Here is an 18,610-nt window from a genome sequence, read left to right on the forward strand (position 1 = left end):
GACTTCATTTATTTTCTGTTTTGCTTCTTCAGTTATATATGAGATGAATGAGGAGTGTTTTTTTCAGCATCCTGTACCTGGTAAATTCACTCTGGGAATGGAGGAAATAGAGTGAATATGATTCTGGACAATGACATCGCCAATGATCCAAAAATATTTGCACTGGGTGACCTGAATAATCTCTTGAATATAAATGAACCACAAGGGAAAATTTCTATTAAGAGCAAATGCAGTAGCTAAAAGGGCGATATAGGTGAATTGGAAATATGCAGAGGGATTAAAGCTTGCAGAATTGTACACAGGATTAAGTGAATTGACACGGGTGGAGAAAATAATTTCAATAATTAACAGGTTTTTGTTCTTTGGGAATCTTTCTGGGAAATATAGTCATAATGATCATACTACACACAGTAAGTTACTGCTGTAGTGTAGAACGATGGAATATATCCATGTGGTAAAATGGTGATCCATAATTATATTGTTATGCTAGATAGTGGAAAAACGTACACATTTGAAACAAAATTAAACTTTGCATGTTAAAATGGGTATATTACATTATGCTTCCTTCTGCAGGACACCTTCAAAGTGACAGTTTGCTTGCTGGGTTATCACACAGCACTTTCTCTGTCTGCTTGGCCCTTGTTTACCAACAAGGGACTAAAACACATACGGGGCAGAGAATGTTGCTGAGGTCATGCAGAAGAGACCTCAATTTCTTGGTTGTCTTTCCTTTGCTAACCCTCTGTGCTGTTCATTTATGTGATGATCCTGTCGAAACAGGGCCAAGCAAAAGCAATAGCTGGTGATCCTGTTGGGAACTAGGTGGTTGTGGTTATAACTCTGCTTCATCTGCAATCTAAAGTCATGAGCACTCTTCTCAAAGTCAGTCAACCCAGGCCACCACAAAGGCTTACAAGGGTGGGAGTTAAAAGCTAGGAAGCTGGACCAGGCAGATTGGCAAGGGCTTGTCTGTCTTACAGTTTCAGGCTTCTTGTTTCGTCAATGCCTTGTACTTATCATCAGCTCTTAACTGGTTATAATTGCTGTGCACTGAAGGTTACGTCTGTGTTTTTATGGCCTTACAACTTCCTAAGGCATCTCTTTGCCACTGAACTTTTCTGTGCGTGGTCTCCAGCAAGTGTCACTCACTTTTCCATGAGGCCCTTTCTATTCTTCAGCAAAGCCAAGTGACTGAATCTTTGTAACTTACTGGGGCAAGGAGTTCATCTTATCTCCCTTTGTACCATATCACAGTGGTTGCTTTTCAGTGAGTAATGATAGTGACAACTCATTCATTAATGGGCTGTTAGGTGTGTCTTTTAAGACCAAAATTGTACAAATTATGTGCTTAATAGGCACATATGCTTAATCTTCCTGTGTAGCACTTGAACTTTTGCAACCAACCTGTAATCTCTAATGCTGAAGGACCTGTGAGCAAGACAGTCCCTGGCTGAATATTTTGAACAATAGGAGTTCCAATACCAGCAATTCAGGTAAAGCATTACTTTCTGATAGCACTAAGTATAAGAGGTTCTCCAGAAATGGTTGTGACCTGCCTGTTCTGCATGGCTTGGAGGATTAGCAAAGTCTATTTGAATTGATAGAGATTAAAAAGTGTTTCTTGACAAAGCAGCTGTTATTAGCATGATTAGCAAAACCACTAATTGGGGAGTGGTGAACAGCAGCCAAACAAAAGCTGTTTGACTCCAGCCCTGCAGTTAGTGCCAAAATATTGATGGACAATATGCAACTTTTAATCACTGCATAGAGGGCTGTAGAAGAATGAAGAAGGGCTCTGAACCAGCACTGCCCATTGTCTTTGAGGCCATTGCAGTGGTGCCCAGAGAGTGTGGTTTGCTACTTGGGGAGCAGTCAGTGGCAGTCGGGGCTGTATTGGAGGCTCTTCTGTTGGTGTCCTTGGTAGTACAGAGCTTCTTCCTCTTTGGTGGAGGAAAGTGTGTGCACCTGGAAATGCTTATGATAGTGAGTAAGGACTTGATTTGGGCTTGGTTTTGTGGTCTGTTTGCTTTAGTAAAACCTGAGGAATTAATCTTAAAAAAACGATGAAGGACAAAGGTAGAACGTTGTGCTAATGATGGTGTAGGATATGGCAGCAGTGCTTTGCCATATAATTTTTTTGCCCTTCCTCCATGTACCTCCAAGTAGTGCTTGAAATCATTGCCAGTCATGAACAGTTAATTGTGTCATGTATTACCTCCCCACAACAGTCACTTGGACTACAGAGGGCTGTGTGGGGTTTTTATAGTAGGGAGTTGGGGTTTTTTGTTGCTCTTGTCATCTGCACTGGGATTTGGTTTTAATGCTGGAAACATGCTTGGAATGGACAGTGGGGCTGTAAGGCACTGTGGCTCTGGGGAGTTCTTCACACAGTCTTGTCCTGGAGAGTATCCTGCAGAGATGAGTTTTACTCTCATAGCAGAAGGAAAGTGTGACCCTGCTAAAGGGACACAACTGGTGATTGCAGTTCTCAAATTGCAAAGTGGATGTTCCCAAGCGATTCAGTTGCTATGTTGGAGAGCATCAGGAGTGGTCAGCAAGTGGTCAACCTGTGGTCCTGATGCCTGCTGTCTGTCAGCCTTGATTAATGGTACCTGAAACTCAAATCACTTGAAATTGAGTTATAAATTAATTATAAACCACAGTATTGAGACAGAGTAGGAACTACTTTTCTTTACCTAAAAGGTGGATCAAATGCTGGTTGGTTTCAGCATTGCAGGAGCCCAGATGAGTGCTTGAAACTTCCAGTAACTATACAGAAGCAGGTTGTGCCCCTTCAGGCTGAAGATATCTGCAGCCTTTGACCGGGATTTTTGCTCCAATGAGCTTCAAATGGGTATGTCTCTGCTGTGGCAGTTTGGTGTGAGGGTCTTTGGATCCCCTTCGGACATGCACAGCCCTTTTCTGGATTTTGATCATTGCGGCTAGATGGGCTTCTTAGGATGACACAGATGCAACTTATGAATAATTTATAACACTTCAAAAATTCTGATTGTGCTGTCTGGGGAAATGGACTAAGCACAGTTTGCTCCATTTAAAAGCAGGAAGTTGTTTTTATTGTAAAACCCCAATCCTACATTTGCATATTCCCATGCTCTGCACATTCCCACATCTCTTGCTCCCTGTCAATAAGCAAGATCTTTCAGTAGTTTGCTCAGTAAGAAAGTGATTCCACATTATTTCCTACAGAGGTTTCTGCTGAAGTGGGCTGGCTGTAAAGAAGCAGCAACTTCTTTACATTCAGTAACCATACCATTTTCTCAATCAGCATGGAGCATTTGACTCATGTGCCCTAGAAAATAACTCCTCACTCCCACTATGTGCTCATATACTGAGCTGAGATCTAAACCTGACCTGCAGTTCTGGGATAAAAACTCGTGATCAAAATCGCTGGATGTGGGAGGTCAGTGCTGCAGCGTCCCTAGTCTCTGGGGTGAGAGTCCACTATTTATGGAGTATTGTTGTGAATTCAAAACAGGTTAATGCTTTCTAAGGTCTAGTGAAGTTACAAAAACACAGTACAAAAGAACATCTCTGCCTTAAATAAAAGCTGATTATAGAGCTCAGTCTTGTTTCTATAAAAGTCAATAAGGGGATCATGCTTCTAGATTTCACTCAATCTGGGTCAGGGGCTTTTATCAGGGGGGCAAAAAATTTCTGTAGGAAAAACTGACATGCTTGGTTTCCAGCACAAGCTGTGATTTCACTCTTGCAGTAATGGGATGCAAGTATACTCTTCAGGGAGCCTATTTAATAAACAACACAAAAATAGTGGTTCTGTCTATAGTCTCTTCTCCCACACAGCACCTTGAAATGTATTGAGCACTGGGCCTTATGAAGCAGAAGGCTAACCTTCCCCAGGACTTTACACTCCCCATAGTTGAGGGACTAGGTTTTCATTACAGTTAATAGCAGATGGGGTAACTAATATTTTAAGCCAGTTCTGAAGCTGTGAATTCATAGCAGAGTTTTGTGTGATTTAATTTTCTTGATTTGATACTCTCAGAATGTGCACAGTCCAGAGGTGCTTGGTTGTAAAGCTTGCAAATAGGCTCACCTCTTCCTGTAATTATCAGAAAATCTTCTGATGTGACTGCATAAACTGGATATTTGTATGTACACAGGCATCTAAGAAGCACAAGCCTCTTGAGAATTTTGGCTCCCTTTTTTTTGGTAAATTTTTCTTTCCATGATCCTTACTCTGAAGGTCTTGTTTGTTGGTCCCTGTTTTCCATACTGGAATTCGCCTAGTGAAGAAGTGTCTCCTAATAGTTGCTTTTCATGGGGAGATTGTGATGAGCAGGCTGGGATTTCAGATTCCTGCAGAAATCTATCTCTGAAACCCATTTCTGACAGTGACTCACTCTCATGTAGCAGCACCCCTGGCTGTGGTGAACTCCACTCACCCAGACTGCCCTCGCTTGTGAGTAATTTTCTTGTTCTCCTTAGCTACCCATGGATTTGCTAAGTGCTGAGGAGCATATATGGAACGTACCCTAGAGAGTTTTTAGCCAGGTGGCTGCTCCATTAATTTTCATGGTGGCCCTGTCTTAGATCTCTGTATGCTGCTGTGGAAAAACTCAGTGCCCTCCGAGTTTTAATTCAGGGATCATAAAGGCCTAATGTCACTATTCCGTAAAGGAGAGAGCAGCAAATGATTCCTTGGTGTATTTTGCTTTTATTTTGCAGCATGTGAAGACAGAGAGGTTTATGAGTTTATTTGTGGTATAAAATCAGTTGGTTAGTTCTGCATAATATTGTTTACGGATATTTCACAACCATTTTGGAAATTCTCAGGGACAGAAATGCATATCAGGGTGTGACCAATTAAAAAAGTGCTTGTTCTGAGATTCCTTTCTATAGAAATTAATGAGGCATTTTTGGGGAATGAATTCTGAATGTGTTTGCTGATCATCTTCACTATTAACCAGAGATTAAGGGAGAAGTGCAGTAACCTCAAGCCAAGGAGGAGAGCTGGAGGTCAGCTGAAGGCTGCTCAGCCAGTGCTGGCTTTTTCAGCTCTGTTCCCCTTGCTGAGGAAGGGCTCTCTTCAGGCGTCGACTTTACTTGTCTGTTTAATAGTCCTAGTAAATCCAGAAGGACTGTGTACCCATGGCTCAAGGTCCCTCTGTGCACACATGCACAGTAATAATCCTGCCTTAAGTGCCTCTTAGTGTGTGAGGTGTTACTTCAGAAGATTGTTTCCCTCCCACGTTAGAGTCTCAGCTTTACCAAGGTTGGATCCCCTTCAAAGAGAGCAGCCTTCACAGTCTTAACAGGCTTTCATCCATATGGCTTCTCACTTTTTCCCCCCCCTCCCTCTGCTTTAGCTCCCTCTGCTTTAGCTTTTCCTTGCTCACCTGTCTGCTCTGCAGCTTGCTTGGACACATTGCTGACTTGGGAGCTCAAGACCAAGGATTCTTTTAAGCTTTCTGTCCTAGCGTGTAGCTGAATACATTCAAAGACTCCCAAATGTGAGTGTGTTGTATGGGGTGGGCTGAGGGCTATACCTAAGCTACTTTCAACTCTCTCACATTCTTCCCATCCCTGCTGGCCAAGGAAGCCATATATCCTTTTCCTGGTAAGTAAAAAAAAAGAGTTCAAAGACTTGCCCCTGTGGTTTCTTCCTACCATTAAACATCTCGATCTCTATATATCCAGTATAATTTTGTTTTGCAGCTAGTCAACCCTCTCGATCGTGCTCTTTGCTGATCTGGTAGTTATTTTTGTTGCCTCTGTGGAGATCTGCTCTCAGCACACCCAGAGCCAATGCTCCTGACAGGCAGCACAATCCTGGAGAGCCTTGGCAGGCTGCCTGCGTCTGTCCTGCAGGCCCTGGGGGGACTCTCACACGTTTTGCTGCTTACTTTCCTCTTTCCTAGAGATCTAACGCAATTTTGCAAGTAGTCACTTGGAGCCATATTTCCCTTTGCCCTGGAATATTTTTTATTTATTTTTAGTAAACGTTTGTCAGTATTTCTAACATTGTGCCTCCAGCAACGTGGCCTGGACTGAAGCCACGCAGCAGTCTGACAACCTGTTAGGCGAGTCTCCTATCAATTAGGCTGCAGCTGTCATTGGATCTATTCTCAGCCTCCTTGGTACGTGTTTGCAAATAACAGGGGCTGCTGTTTTGCAGCTCTTGATTTTTTTTTTCTCCACAGCCAGTCAAGAACATTTTATCCCTAGAACTCCTCCTGTCTCCTTTGTTTTTGCTTTCTAATCATCTTCGGTTTATTCTCCTAAGAATATGTGCTTATCAAGGATACTCTTATAAGTGTCTTCACTCTCTTATTTAATGCAGAAAACCTGGAAAAATCTCCCTCAAAGAAACAAACAACAACAAAAAATCTCTCTCAAGGCCATACCTTGATCCTTTAAACGTTTTCAGACTTTCTCCAAAGCATCCAGACTGCTTCTTACCTGTGGGAAGCTGCCATTTTGAAAGCCCATCTTGCATGGAAGCTCTCCATGGGGAAGCCTTGTTTCTGCTGATGTCTGAACTTCGAGGTGATAGTGTGCTTCATTATCAGGTTTGCCACAGCTGGAAATAGAATCCCCAACGATGTACAATCTGTTAGAATTTCCTCCTATACCTTCTACCATTTGCAGTTTCTCTTCCTTTCCAAAAAAATAATGAAAATGGCTCTATAACTTTTTTCCAGATGTTACACTCTGCATGGTGGTACTTGATGCTAATCTTTCATTCAGCAATCCATGGACCACAGCCCAGTTTGTATTAGAGTACCCATGCTTAGGCATATAGGGGTTTTTTTATGCTTCCATGTGAAATGGGAAATCAGAACTGAGTATTCAATCAAGGCAAAAGCAGCAAGGGCATTTCATCCTTGGGTTGACTGAAAGTTATATTTTGATATTATATTGTCATTTCTTTCATAAGCCCAGCTCCAACTTTTCATAAAAACAGTGGAAACTGTTCCACCTTCTGCTCATTCCATAGGTTCTAACAACAGGTCTCTGGCCTGCAGCTCTGGAGGCAGAACCAGCCCATTATAGGCAGAATGAAGCAGTCAAGTTTATATCAGCTCATCCTGAATTGGCCAAAGTCCCTACACTTGCCTGCTGGGATGCTGAGGACAGGACTTCTTATAGGATAGGATCCCCATGAAACAGCACTTCAAGATACTTCCCCTGACATCACTCAATGTTTGCTCTGCAAGAATATCCACGAGGAGCCCACTTGGTACTGTAGCTGAGTTGGCATTCAGAGCCAGCTTGAAGTTTTTGTTTATGAAATTACCCCAAAGTAGCTGTGTGGCCCTGTGAGGCTCTCAGGCACTGCTCGAGTTCACACAGCACTGCCCTGCAATGCTGCATTTCCTGGAGTGGGATAAACCTGGGACAGGAAGGCTCCCCCAGGATCCCAGCACTAAGAGGTTTGGTGTTAGAGCGCCAAGGTATGGGACAGATGGCTCTTGAAAGGATTCTGCAGAGCTCTGAGCAGCCACTTGGCACTTGAGCAAGAGGGGCTTCTGTGGACAAAATTAGGGAAGCCAGAATACACAGAAGGCCCAGGCAGGGCATGCTGGATTGCCTAGCAGTGCTTTGGCACCTCGGAAAGACCTGAGTGCTTTTGTGATCCTCTTCCTAGGAAAAGTGGCTCTAAATTCCTTAGGAAACTTCTATTTAGGCTAGGATCTAGGCTCCCACTTCAGATGTTTCATGAAATACTTGTTGGAGATAGATCCTGCCGAGCAGCGTGGACCTTTGGGCAATCTCCAGCTGAGGCATTTAAGGGTTTCTCAAGTACTTATTTAATGAAAAACGCATTTCACATGTATATAGCAACCCACATTGTTCCTGCTCAACCACTGAGCTTTCAACTCTTTGAAAGTATAAACATAGTTAGAACAAGCTGCCATCCTGCAGACAAAGCTCAGTTGGCAAGATGATGTAGTTTATGCAGTATTTATGTTCTCCTGGTAAACAAAGACAAGTAAAATGCTTTACTTGTTAACATCAATTCAAAGGGAAAGCAAATGATGGCACTTGCTATAATCATGTTCAGAGTTCTGAAGGTGTCTGCAGGTTTCACCTTTATACTAAGCTCTTGCTTATAATTTGCTTCTTATGTTTTAATAGTGTGTGACTGTTTCTGAGAATGCAGCGTAGGACCTTGTTTCAAGACTGTATCTAAGAAAAAGGGCTCTCTCTGGATTTTATAGTGATACTATTAAATGCAGCAGGAGCACTGGTTAAATAAGCAGGAGAGGACAGAGCTGACTAGTTTGGTGTTCATTTCTTTGTCAGCTGCCACTGGAATAGTGTTCAGATTAATGTGATTACTCTTTGCAGTGGCTGCAAGTTCATAGACCAACTGTGCACTTGTATCAAAGTCATTAGAATGATTTTAGTCCAGGTTTCCTACCAGAATTATTTATATAAAATGCATTTGAAATTCTATACTGGCCATTTACACGTGAGGATTTCTATTTCAGGAAGCTTTGGAAATAGCCAGGATCTTCAACTGCACCCTTTCCAAAAGATACAAGATCCTTTTAACATTTAATGATGACTGAGAAGGTGCTTAAAAATAACTTAGAAGCACAAAACCCATTAGTGTGGTCCGTACCAGTTACAGGACTGGACTAACAGTTAAATTTTGGATTCTATTTGCTTTTCTCGTCCTTTCTTGCTTCATGACCTCAGGTGAATTGCCTGGTTTCCCTTGATAAATGAGCTTAATACTTATCTATTGTCCGTATTTACGTTATTACATTTAGGAGGTGATAGAATCTGAATTCATCTTCTCTGAGGAAAGAACTGTAAAACTCTGTGGTGGTCAGGTAGTATAAAATATACCCTTCTACATGACTGCACATGGTATTATCTGCTGCATAATTTGCTGGGTATCAAGTCATTTCCCACGCAAAAGGTCCCTAGCTAGCGATGGTGCGAGTTCTTTTGGGAGGGATTATGCTTACACATATATATTTACAATATTCAACATAATAGCAAGCTAATCTGGACTGTATCATTTTTGCTTTGCTACAATTTATACAATATAGGTAATCAATTAGTCTGATTCTCCTGCATTCTGCTAAATGGAACATGAACAGCTCATAATGGGCAGCAGTAAATAGACATTTGTATGTACACAGGTACCCTGTGAGGTGAAGGGGCCGTGCAGGAGACGAGGTACTGAACAAAACAGCCCTACATAAAACCAGGCTTTCATTTAAAGGAAGAAAAATGTCACTGAAAGCTGCAAGGTTATTAGCATTACTATGCATGAGCAGTAGTCAAAGAAGATGTTACAAGAGGAAGAGAGACATTATTCAAGTGTCTAGGAAGATGGACCATCATCAGCAGTGGAGAGAGAAAAGGCTTTCAAAGGAATAGCATAGCATTTCAAACATTAAATTATAAGGGGACTGAAGCTTTAAAAGGTATGTTGGAGTTTCTGCATTATTTATAATTTGAGATTGCCTTTCCCCCTAGATGCTTAAGTTTTGTTCCATTCATACAGAAAAGTCCTTCTCAGCTTCTGGACACTGAGCCAGCTCTAAGTTGTGGGATATGATTTACTCTAAGAAGACATTGATTACCTGCAATGCTGCAGTAGGTTAAAGCTGCTGCTTAGAAAGGTTGGGGAAGTGAGAAAAATTTGGCTACCATTACTCTGGAACCTGGGAATGCTGGGCTTGGAATTAATTATTATTTTGTATTTTTATTGCGTCCATAACAACCATTTCCAGGCACTGACAGAATTTCACAGTGCTAGGTGCTGTCCTTTCCTCAACACAATTTAAGGTCTTCTGGACATCTTTTTTGAACCCAGTGCAGAGCTGCACTGACAGTGCAATCACTCAGAGTGCAGAAGCTTACACTAAGAAAAAACCCTGCAAAAATATAGCTTATATCAGTTGCCTGAGCAAAAGAAGCTGTATTGGCAAAAAGAAACTTTTTTTCCCCTTTTGCTCATATTGTAGCTGTGTCTACGTTAGGGCTTTTGCTTGCATAGCTGAAAAAAAAATCACACTTCTAGCTGACAGGGAGACGCTGACAATTTTTTAAATAGATGATGGATCAGTGTGTGTTTTGGGGGGGGGAGGGGAGGGGTGAACCTGGTTTAAAATAGAAGTTTCTAAAATTGGTTTGCACAGATACCCTTAAAATGGCAAGTACTACCCTTGCCAATAGCCTCCTGCTTCCTGGCCCTCCTGTCCTTCTCATCGAGTCTCAGATCCCAGCCCGGTATTCCCCTTCCCTTCACCTTGTCTGCCCCATACCCTGGTGTGTCCAGCTGGGGACTCTTGCCTGCTGTCCTTCAGTTCTCCTGCCTGGCTTCTGCCCTGCTGCCATCCCACTTCCACGACTCTGCCCCCTTTCCCTGCAGGCAAACACCTTCACTGAAGCTCCAGCCCAGCCCCTCTGCCACCAGGAGTTGCTCCCTGAAGTGTTTCTTACCTTCCTCCCGAGGCCTCCATCGGGTGTGACAGCTCAGGCTTTGCATACAAACACAAGTCCTCCAAACACTCTGTGCCACTGCAAAATGCTTCATTTCCTTTGGCCAAGCTGCACACTGAGTCAAAGAGAGAGCAGAGCAATTCTCATTTCTAACAGAGAGGCACAGACTTTCCAGAACATCTGGAGGAGGAGGTGGGCTGTGATAAGATCACAGGACTAGAGGTATAAAGGTTGGTTCTATTGCTGCTTGCCCTGACCAGACAATTACTATGTTTCCCTTGTTCCATCAGTTCAGGTTGGTTGATTGGTTGGCCCAAAGCCATTATATGCACTAAGTCCAGAGGAAGGTATGGATTCCAGAGCTATTTTGATCTTTCTGTGTCATCTTTGGACTAAAGTTACTGCTTTGGTGCGTCAGATTCCCTGTGTATAAAATGAGACTTCACAGGTGTAACGTATGAACCTTAATTTAACCAAACTGGAAATGGGGTGAGGTCCTGTGGTGGTTGAATCTGCTGAAGTGCAAGGAGTAGAGATTAGCTGGTCCCCAGAGGACTAACATGCCTTTGGAAGCAAAATTTTATGAAAAAATGTTGCTAAATAATCTGCAGAGGTTGTGAGGGAGTGAGGGGTCAGAAGCAAGCAGGCTCCTGAGCAGACAGCAGCCTGGACAAACAGGTCCTTGAACCACCCACAAGTGTTGGTGTACATAGCCAGCACACCACAGTCCTTACTGTGGTTATTGCAGGTAATTCATAGGTTATACATCTGGAAATGAGGCAGATTTTTTTTTTTTTTTAAAGGAGCAGTGAGAGTAGTTGTTTTAATTTCTTTTCGAATATGAAAGTTTAAGTACTTAAATACCTTTTAACTAAGTAACCCAAGCCCATTGGTATCAATTATTTGTTCAGCGTTTAAACTGACATTTCATAAGTATGTTAATTGATACTGCACTAACTTACTATAGGTATCTTCCTAAGTGCCAATTATCTGCCTCAACATTCCCCACAATTTAAGTTTGTTAGTAAGAAGCTAATTACACTAGTTTATTGCTGATGGAATTACATGAAGAGTAGATTTCACTCTTACATACTTATTAGACCTCAATAAGTGATCCTTAGCAGTCTGTTGCTATTCAATTAACAAGTAATAACTTACTTAATGAATCTAATTGAAATGCTTGTTTCAGTCAGGCACCTAACATAAAGCGCTTTACTTTGAGCACTTTTCTGAGAACTAGTCTTGTTTACTTAATAAGAACAAAATGGGGCCACTGAGGAAAACTCAGGAGTGGGATGAGACCTGAACCACTATTGGCAGAGACCTGCCAAACATAACCAAAAGTGATCTGCCAGGTGATTTCTGTTCTACTGAAATATCATGGGAATAAACCAAGACTTTTGTTCTTTGAGGGTTTTAAATCCATGGAGAGGATTCTGCAGCATGAAATTCTCCTGACACATTAGCTCTGCCTCCTGTGCTGGATGTAAACACACTGGCTGCTCCGCTGGGAGTGCACAGCTCTGGTGCTCTGCTCTGGACGCTGTCACTGAGTTCAACTCACTCCTTTTGCTTTTGAGTCTGCAAGTTTGGCTTAAGAGATTGATACAACTGTGATGATGGCTCTATTTAATGATCTAAAAAAACCTATTAGCATAATTACAGCCAAAAAGAGAATGTAACGTAACTGGAGGGTTTTATACTGTTCCATGTCCTTCAGTGAGACTGACTTAGTGTCATCACCATGAATTTAATCTTTGCTCATGAGCAGAACCTGTGCTGAGCTGTCTTGAGTGACCACTCCTGAGGTGAGCAAAACACAGTTGCTAGGAAGAGACTGGTTCCTTACAAAAGTGGCAAGGAGGTGTGTGCAGTGTATCTGGGGCTGCACACACCATACCTGATGAGCTGTTAGGTTGGGGGTCTTCTTAATGGGGAAAGGGAGGATTGTCAACTGGGATTTTGTGGTCTTACAAAGGATAACCTGGTGTGCCCATTTATGGGATGGGAAGGACCAAGAATGGTTGACTTCTAAAGCTATTTTGTTTCAGGATTAGAAGTCTGCTTTCTCCTGTAATGAGTATTTAATAGACAAGACTTCTGTTTGTGGATAAATGCCAGGAAATCTTCTCAAGCAACGCTAACAAATTATGCCATTTGGCAATATTAGTGTATGGGCAGTAACCTTTTCTTGAGAATTTTTAGCAGATAGATTTAGTGTCAAAAAAACCCATAATAGGCTGTAATATCTTCTCCAGTCTATCAGGTTTGTTACCAACTTTTTAATGTATACCTTCTACTCATTGAATTGAAAGACCTTATTGATCTCTTTGCAGCTGAACTGATTATTGGGGTAAGAGAAAGGCTTCCTGAAAGAAGCCAAGAGAAATTATTCATTTAACATATTCCCATTTTAGTAAACTTCCATTTAACCTCCAGGGTTAATGAAAAAAAAAATGGTGGTTGGCTGGCATAAATTTATTAAATCAGACAGAAACTGAGTTCAGGCTAGTACATTTAATGTCAACGTTTGTAATAATCTTAGGGGAAAAAAAATCCACACAGATTTATTAGTATTGCAGAACTGCTTTATTTTAAAACAACAGCCATAAGAGCAAAGGAACCCAGCAAGGAAAGTAACCCCCAAAATGGAGACACATTCTGTACCTCTGGATAGTTTGGAAATACCTAAATAAGGTATTGGGGACTTTGTAGGTCTGTTGTTATTGGCTGAAATCCTGTTGTCATCATGAGGCATTAGCTGGCTGGTGTCTGTAGCTTCTTTGAGTTGGGATTAGGGGATTTGGTCTGCTGTCCAGAGGTGCCATGGTTCTTCCCCATGTCTACAGGGTGAATGTTGCACATCAGAGCTGGCATCTTTGTTAATGTCTGAACAGAGGGCGAGGATTAAATAGGCCTGACAGCTGAGGGGATTTTCAAAGGCACGAGTGGTATTTAGACATGTATCTTCTGCTGGTTTCTGTTGGTTTTCCAGACTTGCTTTCAGATGCCTGGTTTGATGTGGGTCTGTCACCGCACTGCTCTACCTGACGCTGTTATGGACAAGCTACTTATGGGTGTTTGATGAAGATTTGGGGAAATTTTCAGAGATACAAATGTCAACACCCAAGTTACACTGATGAGATGGAGAAGCCCATTCTCGATAGGAAGGAGTTAATAAAGAACCTGGAGAAGGTTCTGTCTTGTCACTCATTGTGTGACAAGCTTGGAGGTGAGACTGGGTGGCATAAAAAAGGCGCAGTCTGATATTTTGAAGCTGAGCTCCTCTGATCCTGATTTGACTTTGTATCTGAAGCAAAGGGGAGTGGGGCTGGAATATCCTATGAAGCAGCAGTTCAGGAGGGGAGAAGCCTTCACTGGAAGGACTCTATGGAAAAACAAATGAGTACTAAAATACCAAAGTGCAGCTTTGTGACAAGTTAGTTATTGTTCTGTGCAGAATAAGTTAAACCATGTTTCAGAGAACACAAGGAGGAGCGTAAAAGGTCCAGCACTGGATTTAGATAGAAACTGCTGACACTGTTAGCTGGGTGGTATTTGTGCAGGATTTTATTAGAAGCCAACATCATAAAGCTGTCCATTCTGTCAGCCAGTTTCAGGGCAAACTTTTTCTCCTCCCTCCTGCCATCAAATTGAGATGACAGGTTTCTAAATGGTTTTCTTCTGAAATGTGACAAAAAGTATATTTTTGGCAACTGATCTTGCTTTGTGTCTTACGTGATATTTTGTCCCTCCTGGCCTGGAATATCTTCTGTAGTTAGAGCCCTTTGAGACATATTCCCTCCCTCAGAGTATGGAGTGAAATTCTACCTGGAGTTTTGTTCCAGTGGAAGAGCAAATCCAGTCTTTTACCAAGTACTGCAGTTTGAGTGAAGCAGCAGGAACTAGCAAGGAATGCTTGTAATATGGGACATATCATGTATAGTAAAACGTCATTTTCAAGTGCTTTCTGAACTATCTGTCCTAATAATGAAGCAGCTCTGAAACATCACATGACTTTCTCATAGTGTGTTGCACTCAGGATAACCTCGCCTTTGATCATGATGTCACTTCAGATGAAAGACTCGCATGGAGAGTGGTACATTGTGCATTAGGATCGGCAGATATCCTCTGGGATCTGAGCAGTGAAGGACTATTTGAGATGTGCGCTCTGTGCTTGTCAAAGAGAAGTAAGTGCTGCAATAAAAATAGAATATTCAAACTCCTCTCAGTCTGGGTAGAAGGAGGACTTCACCTTTGTGCAAGAAGACCTTCTTAATCTGCAAGTTCTCCTAGAAAGGGTTTTAAGAGTGAGTAGTCATTTTTACTACCATCCAGTCCAGGGTCAGATCAGTGATTTCCTGAATGTTTGAGTGGGTCCAGGTGGCCTTGCTTGAACAGGGGTCTTGAACCAGGTGATCTCCAGAGGTCCCTTCCACCCTCAATCATTCTGTGATTTTGATATCTTGATACGCCTACCAGTAGAATTGAAACAAACATCACAAAGCACTTTCTTCTGCTTCTGTTAGCACCAGCAGCTCCCTACAGCAGTCTCAGTGAGCTCTGTAGTACCTTTATATGGCTTTATGGCTTTTCTCTTGTGCCTGGGAGCTTGGTATTTGGCACCTTATGTCCCAGTTGAGCTTTTCTAGTGAATTTAAAAGCAGAGTTACAGCCACACACACTGTGGTGCAGAGATGGCAAGAGGACTTCACACACAAAACGTCAGCTGGCCTAAGCAAGCCAGTTCACTTCCATGGCAGTACCTGCTGGAAAACTCTCCAGCCACCAGTAATGGCATGCCATTCCTGCAGAGGCATTTTTCTTACCCTGAAACCTTGACCAAACACACGTGGCCAGGGATGACGCTGGGACTGCGTCCTGTTGCAGCAAATGCTTTCCTGCAGATGTGCTTCCCATTTTGCTTCGGCCTTGCTCACACCTCCTTAGCATTTGCTTTCAGGGAATGTCTGAGTGATTGAGGGTGAAGGCCTGGCCCCATGCAGCTCTGCCACCTCCTTCGATGGAGTCAGTATTTCACCCGCGCAAACGGTGACAGAGACTGAATGTCAGAGCTGCACGCACAAGCTTTCACAGAAATCAATTCTCACATGCAGCATTAATACTGGAAGTGCTTTTCTCTCACCTAATCGTTGGCCAGGCACAATAACCTGTGACTAATGGCCATTTGTGGTTATACAGCACGGCCTAATTATAAATATTTGCCATTAGCCTGTAAAAAAAAAAAAATCTCAGGCTGTTAATTGACCAACGTGTATTCCTGAGGAAATCAGAGTAATCAGATGGATATTCATTGCAATGAAAAGGACGGTGCAGCCAGCTTATGCTCTGCTTTTATGATTCATCTGCTTTTGATTATTTTTTCCTCATGTGAGGCCAGTATTGTAAATCAAAGATTTGAGAAATAACCCTGTGCTTGAAGTGACCCAAATTAAAAGCCAATTGCCACCTTTCTTCTCTTACTAGGCAGCCGTCCATTTCTGTGCAGGAACAGACATATGTTAAAGGCTGTCATGCTGCTGCAGAAGCAAACCAGTGAGCTCATGGGCTGCCTCTGCCAATGGTTAAGGTCAGCTACTGGGAAAAATTACAAGACAGCTATTACAGCCAGGTACGGTCCTGCAGAAGGGCCTTCATTGAGAATTGTTACTCTTTGCTCAATTTTGTGCAAGCCAGTGAGACTGTGACCTGGAAAAATCGCTTCTGATTCTCGAAACAAGGACGGCAAGGTGTGTGCAGGTCGGCGTCAGTTTGGGGGTTGGGACTTTTTTTTTTTTTTGGCCATTCAAGTTTTTTAGTCATAAACTGCCTTTTTTGTTGACAAATGGGGATCATTCCTGAAAATTGTCAGGACAGCTTGTCCGTGTGGTAGATTTTCTTCTCTTTCCCTACCCTTTAAAGCATTACAGGAGCTTGAGCAACAATCTTCTTGGCTGACACGAAGGGCAGAGGCACCAGTCTGATAGAGAGGACGTACTGTCACCACTGCAGCCCAAGGGATTCTCAGCCCTTACCTAAACATCGTGACACTCTGGCCTCTTCACTCTGGTCAGCAGCCTTCACTTAGACACAGACTTGGATCTAGTTACAATTTTAACGGGCAGAGCTCAGAAAAGTTATTAGTGACTGTAGGAAAAAGCAAGTGAGCAGGCCATAAATCAGGCCATCGGATGAATTCAGAACGCACTAATAAAATCAGAGCTTCCAATAAATTTCATTTCAGGCAGAGTAGAAACAGATTCTCAGTCGAGAGTTCAGCACAGATTATAATTTCAGATGTGTGGCTGGTCAACTCAAAATGCCTACAAAAATGTTTGCAAGCAGGCAGCAATGGCTGGTCCAGAGCCAGGCCCTCACACCAGCTGAACTTCAGTAGGATTAAATAAAAAGTAGAATCTCTACTACTCTGAGCAAAGCTCAATCTAATTAAATATTTAATGTAGAGTTTTTTCTCTCAAATCCTTTGGTTTCTTGCTCTTTCATACTGTGATATGATGACATTTGAACAACAAATGCAGTCTTGGTACGTTGGTCTCCTGGTACTGCTTTTTATATGAAAAGCTTGCACATCCTAGCTGAAGTCCAGATGCTGCATTTATGAGGTATTTTGTCGTGATCAATTTTTAAAAAATATTTTTCCGTGCCATGAAATTAATAGGCACCCGGGGAAATACCAACCAACTCCTCCCTGCTCCTGCAAATACTAACCTTTCCCAGATGGGAAGGTATTTCTCCTTCCCTTTATTTACCTGCAAGATGTCCTTGCTGGTACTCAGAATCACAGAGAGAGAAGGAAACATTAAGTGGAAAACACTACAGACAGTCCAACTGCACTAAGAACACTGAATTCTGAGGAGCCATTTACTGCATAAACCCTGCATAATCTTCCCAGGGTCACAGAGTGAGTCATTAGCAAGACAGCACTAAGACAGAGGCATCCTGATTTTTCTAACTACTCTGATTACTTTAAGACCCCAATTTAAAAGGCCATAGGTTTGTGCTAGCAGCACAGTCATAGAGATAACTACTCACAGCTTTACAAATTGGTTTTCTTGCAATCATCTCACTAGTGCGGGCCTGCAGCCCTTTTGTGTTCTGTGTTCTCTTCAAAATTATTTTTTTTCTACCAAAACCAAAGCAAGCCAGAGATGAGCAGCAGCCTCACCTCTGCTGCTCCATGCCCACAGCAGCCCTGGGTGCTCAGGCCAGCTCTGGGCCTGGGACCCGCCCTTGCCAGGATGATCCTGCCCGCCTGCATCAAGCACCCTTTGCGTGCTCATCAGCTGTGGCCATGGATTGTTCTTCAAGAGAGACTTTAGGATACTTAAACCCAACCAACTGACCCAAGAGAGCACTGGAGGAGAAAAACTGAACCCGTGTTCTTTTCTTCCCAAGTTTTCCTTATTGCTGCAGTTCCCTTCCAGAATGGGATGTCTGTAGGTGGCTGTTTTGGCATCATCATTGGAGACGGAGTTTAGAAGCTGCTGGTATGTCTGCTTAGCCATTGGTTGCCATATTCCCTCTCTGTTAAAAAAGGGAGAGGTTTTTTGTACTCATTTTTCTAAAAAATGATAAATATTTGTTTTCATAGACTCCTGCGGTGTTTACACCCACCACTGAACTCAGCAGATGATGTTTGGAGAGATGATGATGATCTGGTCACCCCCATCCAGCCACCGCATCCCTCTGGTGAAGGGAAGGCTGATTCATTATAGACCAAAACACATAATTCTGGAAAATGGTCACTTAGCACATTTTAGATAAAATACAGACATTTTCTGAACAAAATTTGTTTTTGCAGATTTTGTTTGTTGCAGATGTACATTTTTATGTCACTAAAATAGCAATTTGTAATTTTCTCATGACTTTTAATACCTGACTGAAAATGTCTCAAGTAGGTGTGTGCTTCAAATGCTACAGCCCCTCCATGGAAGGGACACCTTTAGCCACACTGGCTGACACTTTGGTGTCAATGGCATCATTAATTTTAAGTGGAAAAGCAGCACAGGCTTGCAGCATATGACAGCTCTATGTCTTTGATGCTTCATTTCATGTATAAAGACATTCAGTGAAAAAATAATACACCAACAAAAGAAATATAAATTTTCTTTGGCACCAGAAAAATATGTATTGAGTGATT

At 42.3% G+C, this 18,610-nt stretch overlaps 1 long non-coding RNA gene across 1 annotated transcript; it reads left to right on the forward strand.

Moving 5' to 3' along the window:
- Positions 1-13,192: 13,192 nt before the first annotated feature.
- On the forward strand, positions 13,193-16,831 carry LOC114059954. The gene is made up of 3 exons (XR_003571786.1): positions 13,193-13,681; positions 14,526-14,759; positions 15,937-16,831. It is a non-coding gene; the product is annotated as an uncharacterized LOC114059954 (long non-coding RNA).
- The last annotated feature ends 1,779 nt before the right edge of the window (positions 16,832-18,610 follow it).

This window comes from Empidonax traillii, unplaced genomic scaffold (genome assembly GCF_003031625.1).
Source record: "Empidonax traillii isolate 1590-97213 ecotype Southwest subspecies unplaced genomic scaffold, ASM303162v1 scaffold248:size1534464, whole genome shotgun sequence".
Taxonomy (NCBI): domain Eukaryota; kingdom Metazoa; phylum Chordata; class Aves; order Passeriformes; family Tyrannidae; genus Empidonax; species Empidonax traillii.